We start from the raw sequence: 14,501 nt of genomic DNA on the forward strand, positions 1-14,501 counted from the left end.
TTACAGATGGAAGACATAACCACTTCCAATTCAAGACCAGTGATCAGAGATTGCAATTTTTTATTTAGGTAATCAATCTTCTTATTGATTTATGCAAACTTATCAGAGTAATCCTTCTTAAAATCTTTCATCCTCCTCTCAACATTGGGTAAGGAATCCTCCATGTCCTTAGCTTTGGTTTTTTCATTAAATTTAATCCCCTCATCACCTCCAGTTATCCCTAAGTCGACCACCATTCTTTTTTCCTTAGGAAAATGGGTCTCATCATTTGTTTCTTCCATCTCCACATCAAAATCAGCTTCATTAGAGAAATAATAACCATATTTCTCTAGTGTTTCTTCCACTTCCATGTCTTCAGCCTTGTACTCCATTTGGGAGTTATAAGATTCCTCCTTACTCTATTCCTTGTAATTCTTTCCTTTTTGTTTTTTAGCCTCAAAGATCTCCTCTCACTTGAGCTAAAATTTATCTTTTTCCTTTTAAAGTCCAAATATCTCTACTCCCCATTTTCTGAAATCACCTTCCCATCATGCTTATCAATTTTGATAATAACTTCCACAACTTTCCACTTTTTAGGGGTACTTGCAGGGCTGGACCTAGAAGAGGCATTTTTACCATTTCTTGGGAGTCTCAATCAACAAGGATTGTTCCATAGAGGTGTGGTTTATCTTTAAAGACTTAGAGGAGTGAGGGTTATCCGAGATTTGAGGAGAATCAATTTGGATTTTTTTAGTAAAAATATCTTCAATAACCACAAAGTATTTGTGAGCTTTAGGGGTCCTAGAGGTTTCAATGGGTAGGAGACATCTACCAAAATCTGAGTGATGAGCAAAAATATGGTGATATAGGACAAATATGAGCATTGGGTGGATAGGAGGGTTTTACTCCAGGCCAATGCTATTGGTGTAGGAGCACCTAGGCATTAGGATATTGAAGATGATCCTAAAGGATATTTTAATGATTTAATGTAAATCCATATGTTTGGATGTGGTATTCCATGTAATGGAATAAATTGTAATTCCTAAGGGCAATAAAATTGTGAAGTTGTCATTTATTTGTCATTCAAGACTTAGATTGGTCAAAAGGTCAAATTTGTATAAAAATCCATGAAAATGCTAGAAATCATGTAGAAGGTCTTAAATATATTATATTGACATGTCTAGGGTGGTTTTACAAATTATGAAGTCATTTTTTTATCAAGTGCCACAAAAGTTGTCAAAATGCATGAAAGTTGTAAAGCATGAAATAATGCAAAAATGCATTAAAATTTGTCAAAAGGAAGATGAAAGGTCATTAGGATAGTTAAGTAGTTTCTAACTACCTAAATATTTATAAATCTGATTTATTTTTCAAACCAAATCATATGGAAGAGAATAGAGAAAGGGGAGAACATTTTGGAAGAATTAAGTGAGTTTGAATCTCTCATTTTGATTGGTTTTTATTGTTAAGTTAATATTTATGGGACTTTTACGACCATGTACAGCCTAGAAACCCTATATATTTATAATTTTTTGATAGTATAATGAGTCCTCTTTCTTATTCTTTTGGTTTCATCAATTTTTATTAACTTTGGAGGAAGTTATGAGGTTTTTGGTGGAAGTTAGTATTCATAGATTCAGGATTTCTGAGAAAAATCATATTAAAATGCATGTTAAAAATGCATATGGAAGAGTTGATAACTCTAATTATATTAGTTGGAAATGTATTTGAGTAATATTTCATTTCCTTTTGGTTTGGTTCAATTTTATGATGATTTGTGGAATTTATGACATTTTTAATGAAGATTGGTTTTAAACCCTCTTCAATGGAGTTGTAGGCAAAGAGTTGTGATGGTATAATGATTTATAGATTGGAAAAATAAATGGATTATATATTATGAAACTATAATCACAAAGGATGAATTGGAAATTGATTTGGTTTCATTTTGATTTTTTTTGAGAAAGATATCAGATGCCCTAGGTAGGCTTACAAGTTTTGTTACTGGTTTATGATAGTGAAAGTGGGTCTTGGTACATAGATCATGACTTGTATTTTATTTATTGTATTGGACTGAGATTTGGATATGTTTTAATATTCCTAGTTTTTGAAGACTCCTTTAAAGGGTTTTTCATGAAAATATCAGAAACAAAATTTATGGATGATATTCTAAGGAATAGAAATCAGACTATGCAAATGGTGAAGAATTGATGTTTTGTGTTAAAACATGTTGTGTTTTGCCTCATGAGATGCCTCTAACAATGGAATTTATTGAATTGATGATGAAGGGATCAACATGGATCCCACTGATTGGTTGATTTGTAGGATCCTCCTAGGCATTAGGATATTGAAGATGATCCTAAAGGATATTTTAATGATTTAATGTAAATCCATATTTTTTGATGTGGTATTCCATATAATGGAATAAATTTTAATGCCTAAGGGCAATAAAATTGTGAAGTTGTCATTTAGTTGTCATTCAAGACTTAGATTGGTCAAAAGGTCAAATTTGTATAAAAAGCCATGAAAATGCTAAAAATCATGTAGAAGGTCTTAAATATGTTATTTGGACATGTCTAGGGTGCTTTTAAAAATTGTGGAGTCATTTTTTTATTAAGTTCCATAAAAGTTGTCAAAATGCATAGAAGTTGTAAAGCATGTAACAATGCAAAAATGCATTAAAAGTTGTCAAAAGGAAGATAACAGGTCATAAGGATAGTTATGTAGTTTCTAACTACCTAAATATGTATAAATATGATGTATTGGTCGAACAAAATCATATGGGAGAGAATAGAGAAAGGGGAGAACATTTTGGAACAATTAAGTGAGTTTGAATCTCTCATTTTGATTAGTTTTTATTGTTAAGCTACTATTTACAGGCCTTGTACAGCCATGTATGGCTTGTAATCCCTATATATTTATAATGGTAAGATAGTATAATGAGTCCTCTTTCTTATGCTTTTGGTTCGATCAATTTTTATTAACTTTGGAGGAAGTTATGAGGTTTTTGGTGGAAGTTAGTATTTGTAGATTCAAGATTTCTAAGAACAATCATATTAAAATGCATGTTAAAAATGAATATGGAAGAGTTGAGAACTCCAATTATATTAATTGGAAATATATTCGAGTAATATTTTATTTCCTTTTGGTTTAGTTGAATTTTATGATGATTTGTGGAATTTATGACATTTTTAATGAAGACTGGTTTTAAACCCTCTTCAATGGAGTTGCAGGCAAAGAGTTGTGATAGTATAATGATTTATAGATTGGAAAAATGAATGGATTACAGATCATTAAAATATAATCACAAAGGATGAATTAGAAATTGATTTGGTTTCATTTTTTTTGTTTTTTTGAGAAAGATATCAGGTTCCCTAGGCAGGCTTACAAGTTTTGTTATTGGTTAATGACAGCGAAAGTGGGTCTTGGTACATAGATCATAACTTGTATTGTATTTATTTCATTGGACTAATATTTGGATATGTTTTAATATTCCTAGTTTTTAAAGACTCCTTGAAAGGGTTTTTCATGAAAATATCAAAAACAAAAGTTATGAATGATATTCTATGGAATAGAAATTAGACTATGCAAATGGTGAAGAATTGATGTTTTGTGTTAAAACATGTTGTGTTTTGCCTCATGAGATGCCTTTAAAAATGGAATTTATTGAATTGATGATGAAGGGATCAACATGGATCCCACTGATTGGTTGATTTGTAGGATCCTCTACATCAGCTATTGACCAGAGAAGGAAACAAAAATAAAGGGATGTCAACCTTTTCCCCATGAATTAACATGTTAAGAAATGGAAAATGATAGCCATGAAAAGTAGTATAACAACCTTCAAGAGTAAAATATTTGATTGAACAATAACAAATGGCACCAAAAGGGCTAGGGAGAGAAATTGTATCGTACCCATTACTAGAGGTCACTTTAACTGGTTTCTTTGTTCCTTCAAATACTTTATGCTTAAATTTACTATATTCCATCATGCCTTTCCTCTCCACATGAAAATCCACACACTCAAGATGCATAGCTTCTCTGATTAATTATGGTGTTACCACAATTTTGATGCCCCCGATAGCTACTTGACCCTTATTCCAAGAATTGGAAAACTTAGTAGAGAGGATTGTGTCATGGCCTTTCATCACATGGATACAAGAGTGTAACCCTTGCTTAACAAAATATCCCCCAATTTCTTTATTCTGGTCCATCTCTTTGTAATTTTTTGGTTCAATGTGTTTTGGCAGGCCTCCCATGGTGTTCTCCTTCCCAAAAATCTGGTTGTTATCTTCAAGTCTTACTTCCAATTTGATACTACTTTTCTCTACAAGTTTTCTCAGCATGGAAAATTTCTCCAATAGCTAAAGAATATGGATATTTTAGGGTAACTTAATAGGAAAAGTTGAAATTTCCATTGTCAAATAAGGGTGACAAATAAAAACTTTAGTAGTCATGAAATCGATAACAATACCATAAATCTTTCTCTCAATCTTTTCATCATACATCTTCATATACTTTGCACTATTCATGTCATCGATATGAAAAATGTAATTAATAATGATGAACTCGAACATGTATAACCTTATTTTAGTGATGTACTCCCCATCATGCTTCCATAAATACCTAACATTAGAATTATTTACAAGCATGGGAAATAAAAGGTGTAGATTTGAGGGGTGATATGCATAACGAAGCCTCATTATTAAAAAAATAGGAGGCATAATTTTTAGATTCACAGGCCAAAAAGTATAATCTAGAAAATTATAAAGATTGGTTCTCAACAAATGATCATTCATATTTTTCATTATATTAAGCTTGTTAATAGCTTCCTTCTAACTCAACTTCTTTATAGTCCACCTATCATTCTCCTTCTCTCTTCCTTCGGTTCTCCCTTGGGTTCTCTTACCATATACCTTATATTTTTTATTATCATTTGAAATAATTTGTCTTACATCCTAGATACACTCCATCCGAGTCACCATTTTCCAATTCTCATAGTCTAATCCCCAAGTGGCCAAATAGTTAGAAACTTTGTTTCCTTCACTCATGGTTTGTTTAATATTAACTTTATTAAACGATAAGACACATCTTCTGTAATATGAAATAGCCAAAGCAATGCTCCAAGGATATTTGGCTTTGTTTAGAAGGGTATCAATTACGAGCTTTGAGTCTCCTTCTAACTCCATATTATCAACATCTAAGTCTTGTAATCTTTTTATTCCAAACCACATTGATATAGCCTCAACATAATTATTAGATTATATTACCAACAACTTAGCAAAGCTAATGATAAAAATACCTCTCTAGTCTCTAATAATACCTCTAGCAACACCCAGATTTCCTTTAGAACATCTATCCACATTGCATTTTATCTGTCCTTTCTCTAGAAGATTCCAATAGTAGTTATTTTCTTTTCTAGATCTTCTGCATTTTAATATCAATAAGACTCTGGTTTAGATTCTAGTTATGTTTTATCCTTAGGTCTAATACTTTTGGAAACTTGAGACTCTTGGGGAAACTAGCACAATTTATTATTTCTTTGGTGATTTGTTTAATAATGTGGAAGGTAGAGGCAACCTTCATCTTCTTGTCTCTAAAGATCCGGTTGTTTATTTCTTTCCAAACACACCATCAAATAATAGGAAGAATTATTTCTCAAATGTTAACTATGATAGAGTTGGAGAAAGGAGAGACAAGCCATTCTTTCATTAGTTCAATAATTGTTTCTGGGAACAACATACAGAGGTGACATTCCTTGAGCACTAGTTCCAAATCTCTACAAAGTAAGAGTAGTGTAAAAATAAATGATTGATGGTTTTAGCATTGTTCTCACAAAGAACACATATGTTAGCTAACTTCAATGGATGTTTAGAGAGGTTGATAACTAGGAGATAATTTCCATAGCACGTCAAATTGTGATATTGCTATCAGGATTTAATTGTGTCATTTTTGAGTCAAACTCATTGACCCATGTTTCATGAGTAGTGATTCAACATGAATCCATCTCTCATGAGAATAAATGGAACACTTAGCACTCATTAGATCTAGGTGATGCTCATAGGGGTGAAGCACTGGGACTTCCTGGTAGGTCACTCATCCCAGTACTACTCCAGCTTGAGCGCACTTAACCACAAAGTTTCCTCCATGGTTAAACCCAAAGCTTGCAATCCCATTTGCAAAAGCTTCACCAAGTGTTGTGCCTTATGAACCATTCATTAGAAAGCCCCTTAAGCTCATCAATTGATAAGTAGGAGATAATTTCCACAACAAGTCAAATTGCGATATTGCTATCAGGATTTAACTATGTGATTTTTGAGTCAAACTCATTGACCCATGTTTCATGAGTAGTGATTCAACATGAATCCATCTCTCATGATAATAGATGGAACACTTAGCACTCATTGGATCTAGGTGATGCTTCATTATTAGAGAGGTTGTCAAGCGTAATGATTTTTCCATGGGCTACTACCCACCAAAAGTAGTTAAGTTTGGGTGGTAGATTAGAAATCTAAATCTTCTTCCTGAATTTTTCTCCCACTGTGGATTCCTCTAGTGATCTATAGGCCAAACTAATAGAGAAGATGCCATTATTGTTACATCTCCAAATCTATTTCTCTTCTTCAAACTAATTAAATAAACTAGGGTTAGGATGCATATCCCTTAGATTAGTGATGACATCTATGCTTATATGCCTAATTCTTCTGGCATCTCTTTGCTCTTTCTATAATTTAATTAAGTCCTTCCATCTTGCATTACCACTTTATGATTCTAGATAGTTTTCCATTTTCTCTCCCATAGTCATCTTTAACTAGTCAATCAAAGCTTGGTTATTGAGCGCCTCCTTTATGGGAGCCTCATCCTTCCATATCTCTTTCCAAAACTAGGTTTTTCTACCATTTCCAATTTGCATTCTACTACCTCTTCTAATCATTCCTTTAATTTTCAAAATGTTCTTCCATAGAAAAAAGATGCCATTAGAGTCATTCCTTCTTAGATATAAAGACCTTATAATGCTAACAAAACCTAAATTGGGATGGTTGACATTAGGAGTTAAAAGATTGGACAAAAATGTTAAGAGATAAATACTTATCTTATGGTCCTACTTGTTAATGTTATACTATGTTAAGGTGGTTAAAGACATAAGTATATATATTCTATAAGAGTTGTAGAGGAAAAATCATAATTAATTATCTAGTAGGGAAAAATAAAAATAAAATGTGTCCAAGGTTGATAAGATGGTCAACTCTTTACTTGAGTTGTGTAACCCTTATTTTTTGTCTTGCATTGCCACTCAAGAGTCATATCTCAATATACCATGATCCTCTACATACCTTAGTATTATAGAAATGTGTGTGTGTGTGTGTGTGTGTGTGTGTGTGTATGTGTGTGCATAATTTTACTCTTCACGATCTACTTATGTGGAGCTCAAAGGAGAAACCAATAGTTATATACTAATTTATCTACATGAGTATACAATTTCCATTTTCATTTTCTATATGGCTTCTCTAAAATCATTTAGAACATGAGCAGAAAAGACATGCTTGTGGAAAAGAAAAAAGTTTGATTTACAAATACACTAGCATTTGATTTTATCTTAAGTATAAGAAAATTCAGACAAGATACTTTTTTAGATACATCATAATACATTAATTAGTTGAAATATAATTTCAACAAGTGCCACATAATGACTTGTATTCGCCATAATTGTTATAATTTAATTATATAGAATCATACATAATTTTATAAAAGTAAAAATTTAATAATTATAATAACATTTGAATTAGCTATAATCATAATTTTATTAATATGTTGTACTTTTTAATTATATGTTGTAATTAATAAAATTTTAAACCAAATAACTTTACTTTAACATTAAATCAAATAAAATACTAACCTTAACATTTTTAAAAATAAAAATTTAAAGTCTAACATTATAAACAAACAAATACAAATTGAGTATACCTTGGTTAGTTCATGTTAACCTTAGTTTTTGTTTCAATATTTTTAACATCCTAAATATTGCCTATGGGTTTGGGTATTGTTTCCTTAAAATCTGATCTTGGAAGACCCAAACGTTTTAGCCAATTAGATTGAGATTAAATAATCTTATCAAATTTAGAAATTAAAAAATGCACATGTATACTTTACAAAAATCAAAATTGAAAATAAAATATAGAAAATACTTACATCTAATTGGTTTAAATAAAGAATATTAATCACTAATTTAGCACAAGTGATTGCAATAGTATTGCCTCCTACAAATACAATAACAATACATATGCTCTAAAATATAAAATGTCTTTGAAACTACATGCTTGCCAAAGAGAACAAAATGTTAAGCAAAAAATAGTATAATAGTAATGCCAATGCTACAACAACTATTATATAATTTTGATTCCTCAATAGACTATTTCATTTTAAAAGCCCTTACAATATAAATCAACACATTAAATTTATGTAATACAATTGAATAATAAACTTATACAGTTCAACAAATTTACAATATTCAAAAAGAGGTTACAACATATTTTCACGACATGAATATCATCAATCTCTCTAACATTTTATTTATTTATAAATTTATAATTTTTGTAATAATATTAAATATTTTTAATTTAATTTAGTCTCTTTTAATTTTTTTAAGAAGATCGATAGTAACACGATCATAAATCATAAACCATGAGCCCTTCAAGCGTCACCTATCAAGCTATCGTCTTATCATTACCATTCATCAAATGTTAAGTAGATCATATAAGTAGACCATTCATTTAAGATTTCATAAATCATAGAGCGGCACTTACCAAGCTAGCGTCACATCATTGCGCTATCAGGTCCGGTTCCTTAAACTGCGACTGATGGAATTCATGCTGTTTTTTATTTCTGATCTGTTAATTTGAAATGGTATTTCTTGCTGCAACACAATGGAAATCACAGTATCCTTTCTTCTTTTATGTGATATGTCAATATGCAATGGTATTTGTTTTCCAACACTCTGTTTCGAATAGCTTTAGGCACCAACTAAATGGATATTCATAGTATGAATATTGTTTAATATATGTGATCTGTCAATATGGAACGGTACTTCTTCGACACCAACACTGTGTTTCGTACAGATCTAGGGGTTTTATATAGTGATTTTTTATGATAAAGCTTCTCAGCATTTATGTGCTGATCTTATGTTAAATTCTTTAGATTGTTTAATGGTGTTTGTATTAAGGAACCCTGAAAGTTGGCAGTCATATTCGTCCATGGTTCTGTTTCATTTGAACAGATCGGTGTAATTGCAAAATGTTGATCAACTTTGAAACCAAGAGCGATAAGGTACTGTGTTTAAGCTTTCATCCCAAAACGACATGGATCCTGGCCTGTCTTTGTAACGGAGTAATTCAGTTATGGGACTATCGGATGGGAGCTCTGATAGACAGCTTTGATGGTCATGATGGGCCTGTTCAAGGAGTAAGCTTCCAGATATCTGAGCCATTATTTGTGTCTGGAGGTAAGCAATGTGATATCTTTATTGAAAGATCGTGTAAACCTAAAATCAAGAGGAGCCTGACAAAACTGATTGCTCTCAGGTGATGATTGCAAGCTAAAGCTCTGGGACTACAACTTGAGGCGATGCCTTTTTGCATTCGTAGGGCACACTCAAAGAATTAACACAGTTGATTTCCATGATAAGTACAAGTGGATTGCTACTGCAAGTGACGATCGTACTATAAGGATCTGGAATTGGGAACTGAAAGGTTGCGCAGCTGTCCGTTATGGTCATAAGTATTCTGTGACGTCTGCCTTTTTTCATCCCAAGGAGGACCTAATGCTTGTTTCTACGTCAATGGATGGAACTGTTTGTGTATGGGATTTGACTCCTGTAGCTAAAAGAATAATTTGTGACAATGACTTCAACCAGGGGATTTCCGACCTTTGCAGAAGAGCTGGTGAAGGTAACCTCATTCTTATGTTCAGGGAACATGATTGTGGCAAATGCTGGGCCTTAGTTCACCCAAGCTTACCATTAATTGTTTTTGCTTCAGAGAATGGCTATGTCAATCTATGGTGTTTGACAGGTATGCTCTCTTTCCTTCTATCCTCAGTCGATTAGTTTTTTCTTAGTAGTACACAGAAAAATGATCCTCGGGTATGAAATTGTTTCTTCTCTTGTAAATCAGATGAAATTCCTGATGGCACTTTAAGAGGACATAGCGAGTGTGCATCTTCTGTGGTTTTCCATGCATGCCAAGACATTATAGTTTCAAGTTCTCTAGACAAAAATATCCGAGTGTGGGACTTGTCAAAGCGTACATGTCTCCAAACTTATTATAGAGAGAACGATCGTTTCTTTAGTCTTGCTGCACATCCAGAAGCGATTCTTCTGGCAGCTGGGCATGACAGTGGGTTAATGGTCTTCAAATTAAGGAGGGAGAGACCTACCCATGTTGTCTCTGGAGGCTTGCTACTGTTAGAAACAGTCAAATCCACGCTTCCAAAACCACGTCACTAGGCTGTTATAACTAAACTACAGGTGTGTCGCATATTTTGTTGGTAATAGATAAGAACATTCCCCTTAAACTAGGTCATACAGCATTGCAGTTATCCACATCATCCTCTAGAAACATCTTTTGTTAATGCACTCATAGTGTAGGCCCTCTATATATAGAGGCAATTGGATACATTTGTCATCAATCAGTTTTATGAATAAAATATGTTCTTAGTTCAGTGTTTCTTTCTGATTTTCATTGCCTAGTATATTAGATCTCTTATTTTTATCAGCTACTATATATCAAGGATCGTTTTCTGCGCACTTTTGATTTTGCAACTGAAATAGATAATCCATTAATACCAATCTGTGAGCCAGTTTCAAGTGGCCAGAATCAAGGGCCGATATCTTTGTCATACAGTCGTACAGAGAATGCTGTTTTAATAAGATCAGATGTTGATGATGGTGGTGCTTATGAACTTCATGTTGTGCCCAGGGATAGTCATACAGTACAAGAGGCAAAGAGCAGACTAGGAGGTTCTGCTGTGTTTGTTGCAAGGAACAGATTTGCTGTTCTTGACAAAAGCCATGATCAGGTTATTATAAGGAACTTAAACAATGAGGTGACAAAAAAGTACGATCTTCCATTCAGTGCAGAGAGAATTTTCTTTGCAGGGACAGGCAAACTACTTTGTAGATCAGAAGATAAAATGATTCTTCTTGATCTGCAACAGAGAAAAAACATGGGGGAAATTTGTGCACCAAACGTCAAGTATGTAGTCTGGTCAAATGATATGGAGAATGTGGCGTTACTTAGCAGGCATGCAATCTTTATTGCAACCAAGACCTTGTCAGATGGATGCAAATTGCGTGAGACTGTAGCTGTTAAGAGTGGGGTTTGGGATGACAATGACATATTTTGTTACTCAACTTTGAGCCACATAAAATATTGCTTATCCAATATAGATTGCGGTATGATTAGAACACTTGATGTCCTAGTATATATAACACATGTTTCTGGGAGTTCTCTTTACTGCCTAGATAGAGACGGTAAGAACCGAGTTATAGAGATAGATACTCGCGAGTGTGCTTTCAAGCTGGCATTGATGAAAAAGAAATATTATGAGCTGATGGTCATGATTAAGAATTCTCAGTTCTGTGGACAGGCCATGATGGCTTACCTGCAAAAGAAGGGATTTCCAGAGGCAGCTCTCCACTTTGTAACAAATGAGAGAACTCGATTCAACTTGGCTGTGGAGAGTGGGAACATTGAAATAGCTGTTGCTTCTGCAAAAGATATTGATGACAAGGCACACTGGCATAAGCTAGGAGTTGAAGCACTTCGGCAGGGTAATCTTGGTATGGTAGAGTATGCATATCAAAGGACACAGAGTTTTGAACGGCTTTCCTTTTTGTATCTTATTACTGGTAATTTAGAGAAGTTGGAAAAGATGATGAGGATTTCCGAGATAAAAAATGATGTAATGGGCCAATTTCGCAATGCACTATATTTGGGTGACATTAAAGAGCGGATCAAGATCTTGCAGGAATCTGGTAACCTACAACTTGCTTGTGTCACTGCATCTGTCCATGGTCTTAGGGATATTGCTGACACTCTTGCAGCTAGTTTGGGGGGCAATGTTCCAACTCTACCTTCAAGAAAGAAATCGTCACTTCTGATGCCTCCTCTACCCGTTCTTAATGGCGGTGATTGGCCTTTGCTTAGGGTTGCCAAAGGTATTTTTGAAGGTAATTTGGAAAATTCTGCTGCTGCAGCTTGTGAAGAAGAGGACCAAGGGAATGATGCTGATTGGGGTGAAGACATTGCTATAGAAAATGTTGAAAGGGAAAATGGCGTGAAGACAGATGACAAAGAAATTACAGTTGGAGATGATGAAGATGGGGAATGGGATATGGAGGAGCTGGAACTTCCTCAAGATGTTGGTATCACTCATAATACATTGTTTGTAACCCCAACACATGGTATGTCGGTCAGTCAAATTTGGATCGAAAAATCATCTCTTGCTGGTGAGCATGCAGCTGCAGGAGATTTTGAGACAGCTTTGCGGTTGCTGAATAGTCAACTTGGGATAAGTAATTTTTCTCCATTGAAGCCTATAATTTTGGATCTTTACATTGGTAGTCATGTATTCCTTCCTGCCCTTGCTTCTACACCTGTAGTTCAATTAGCAGTAGAGGGAGGTTGGAGTGATAGTGGGAGTCCAAATGTTAAGGGTCCCCCAGCCATGGTATACAATCTTTCTGTACTTGAGGAAAAATGAAGAGCAACATATAGAGCAACTACAGAAGGTAAGTTCAATGAAGCATTGAAGCTATTTTTGAGCATTCTGCACACAGTCCCAGTCATTGTGGTGGACATAAGAAAGGAAGTCGATGATGTAAGAAGTTTGATTGGAATTGCCAAAGAGTATGTTCTTGGTCTTCGAATGGAGGTGAAGAGAAAATAGATCAAAGATGATGCTCTCAGGCAACAGGAACTTGCAGCTTATTTCACACATTGCAAACTTCAGACAGTTCATTTAAGATTGGCTTTGTTAAGTGCAATGGGCATCTGCTACAAGGGCAGGAATTATAGCACAACGGCAAACATGGCATGCCAGCTTTTAGAAACTGACCCCCCAACAAACCATGCGACAAAAGCTACTCAAGTAATTAAGGCATGTGAGAGGAATTTACAAGATGCAAAGCAGCTAAACTATGACTTCAGGAATCCTTTTGTTGTTTGTGCTTCAAGCTTTACTCCAATATACCATGGGCAGAAAAGTGTGTCATGTCCATATTGCACGTCACAGTTTGTTCCTAGTATGTGTGAAAATCTTTGTACCATATGCGATCTTTCAATTGTGGGTTCAGATGCATCTGGACTAATTTGTTCTGCTATTCAAACAAGGTGAACTTGAGTTTCCCGGTCTTGCATTTGCATTTCCACCCAAAGAAGTATCGCACCATTAGACGACGTCTCGACAAACATCAGGTAGAGTAATTCAACATGAATCCTTGTGAACTGTAACCACACTTCTGTCAGCAACTGTTATTGGCTGCCAGAGCTGTTTTTATTTAACCTCTGTTTACGGCACATGCCACACATCTCTGATCACTCACCTCAATCACAGTCATTTATTTTTAAAGTTGCAACAAAAGGTGTTTTCATCGACATAAAGCAATGAAATGTGGAAATCTTATAAGCATCTAAAGATCTCTTATGTCATTGTCTTTACACACCATACATTCTCACATACTTGTGACTGATTTTTTACATTGCTGTTCTAACTATGGTGGCTACAATGAATAACTCCCTACTATACTTTTAGCAACATTTTTCAAATTTGTCCCTTGTCATTCGTTCTATTTATCTTTTCTCCCTTTCCTTTATACTGTATTTCTTGAGGATAGTATTGTAATGCTGCCTTAAAAATATTGTCGGGAATAGAACATGTTCTTATTGATAGTGAATGATCACAATCTTTTTCTAACTGGAAGCAAAAACTGCCCCTTTTCATTGATCTTTTCTTGGTCATTTATATGAGATATTAGTGGGTATGTGTAGGATCATTGTGTGTCAAAAAGTGGCAATCTGAAAATTTTTAGTTCTAAAATATCTCAAACCATTTCAAAATTTATTCCAACCTTTTTCCCACCTACCTTATACTAAATGAAAACAATTAATATATTTATAAGGTCTATTATATATTTTGATACCAAACTTATATAGTCAACTTTAAAAACATCTTAAAAATGTGGCCTGTTTTTATTTGATTTTTACTTCAAACATATAGCTTATGACTTTTTTTCACCAAAATTTAGTGAAATGAAAAGGGTTTCTTAAGAATGTTCTTATATTTCTATAAATGTAAAGTTTGTCAAATTATGAGTTTAATAATTAATTATTACTTATTTTCTAATGGAGTTACATATAAAGAGCTCACTGACACACTACTTAAAGAACAACTATAACTTTCAAATAGTACAACATTTTTTAAATCTAAAAGTTCCATCACATTCTATGTTTCTTCTACTATAAGGGAAA

General features: G+C 33.8%; 1 pseudogene; it reads left to right on the forward strand.

The window, feature by feature from the left end:
• Positions 1 to 9,267: 9,267 nt before the first annotated feature.
• Positions 9,268 to 13,368, forward strand: LOC149565584 (coatomer subunit alpha-3-like; annotated as a pseudogene).
• The last annotated feature ends 1,133 nt before the right edge of the window (positions 13,369 to 14,501 follow it).

The sequence above is a fragment of the Cupressus sempervirens genome, chromosome 3, assembly GCF_028749045.1.
Source record: "Cupressus sempervirens isolate cs-2001-9-10 chromosome 3, ASM2874904v1, whole genome shotgun sequence".
In the NCBI taxonomy this organism is placed as follows: domain Eukaryota; kingdom Viridiplantae; phylum Streptophyta; class Pinopsida; order Cupressales; family Cupressaceae; genus Cupressus; species Cupressus sempervirens.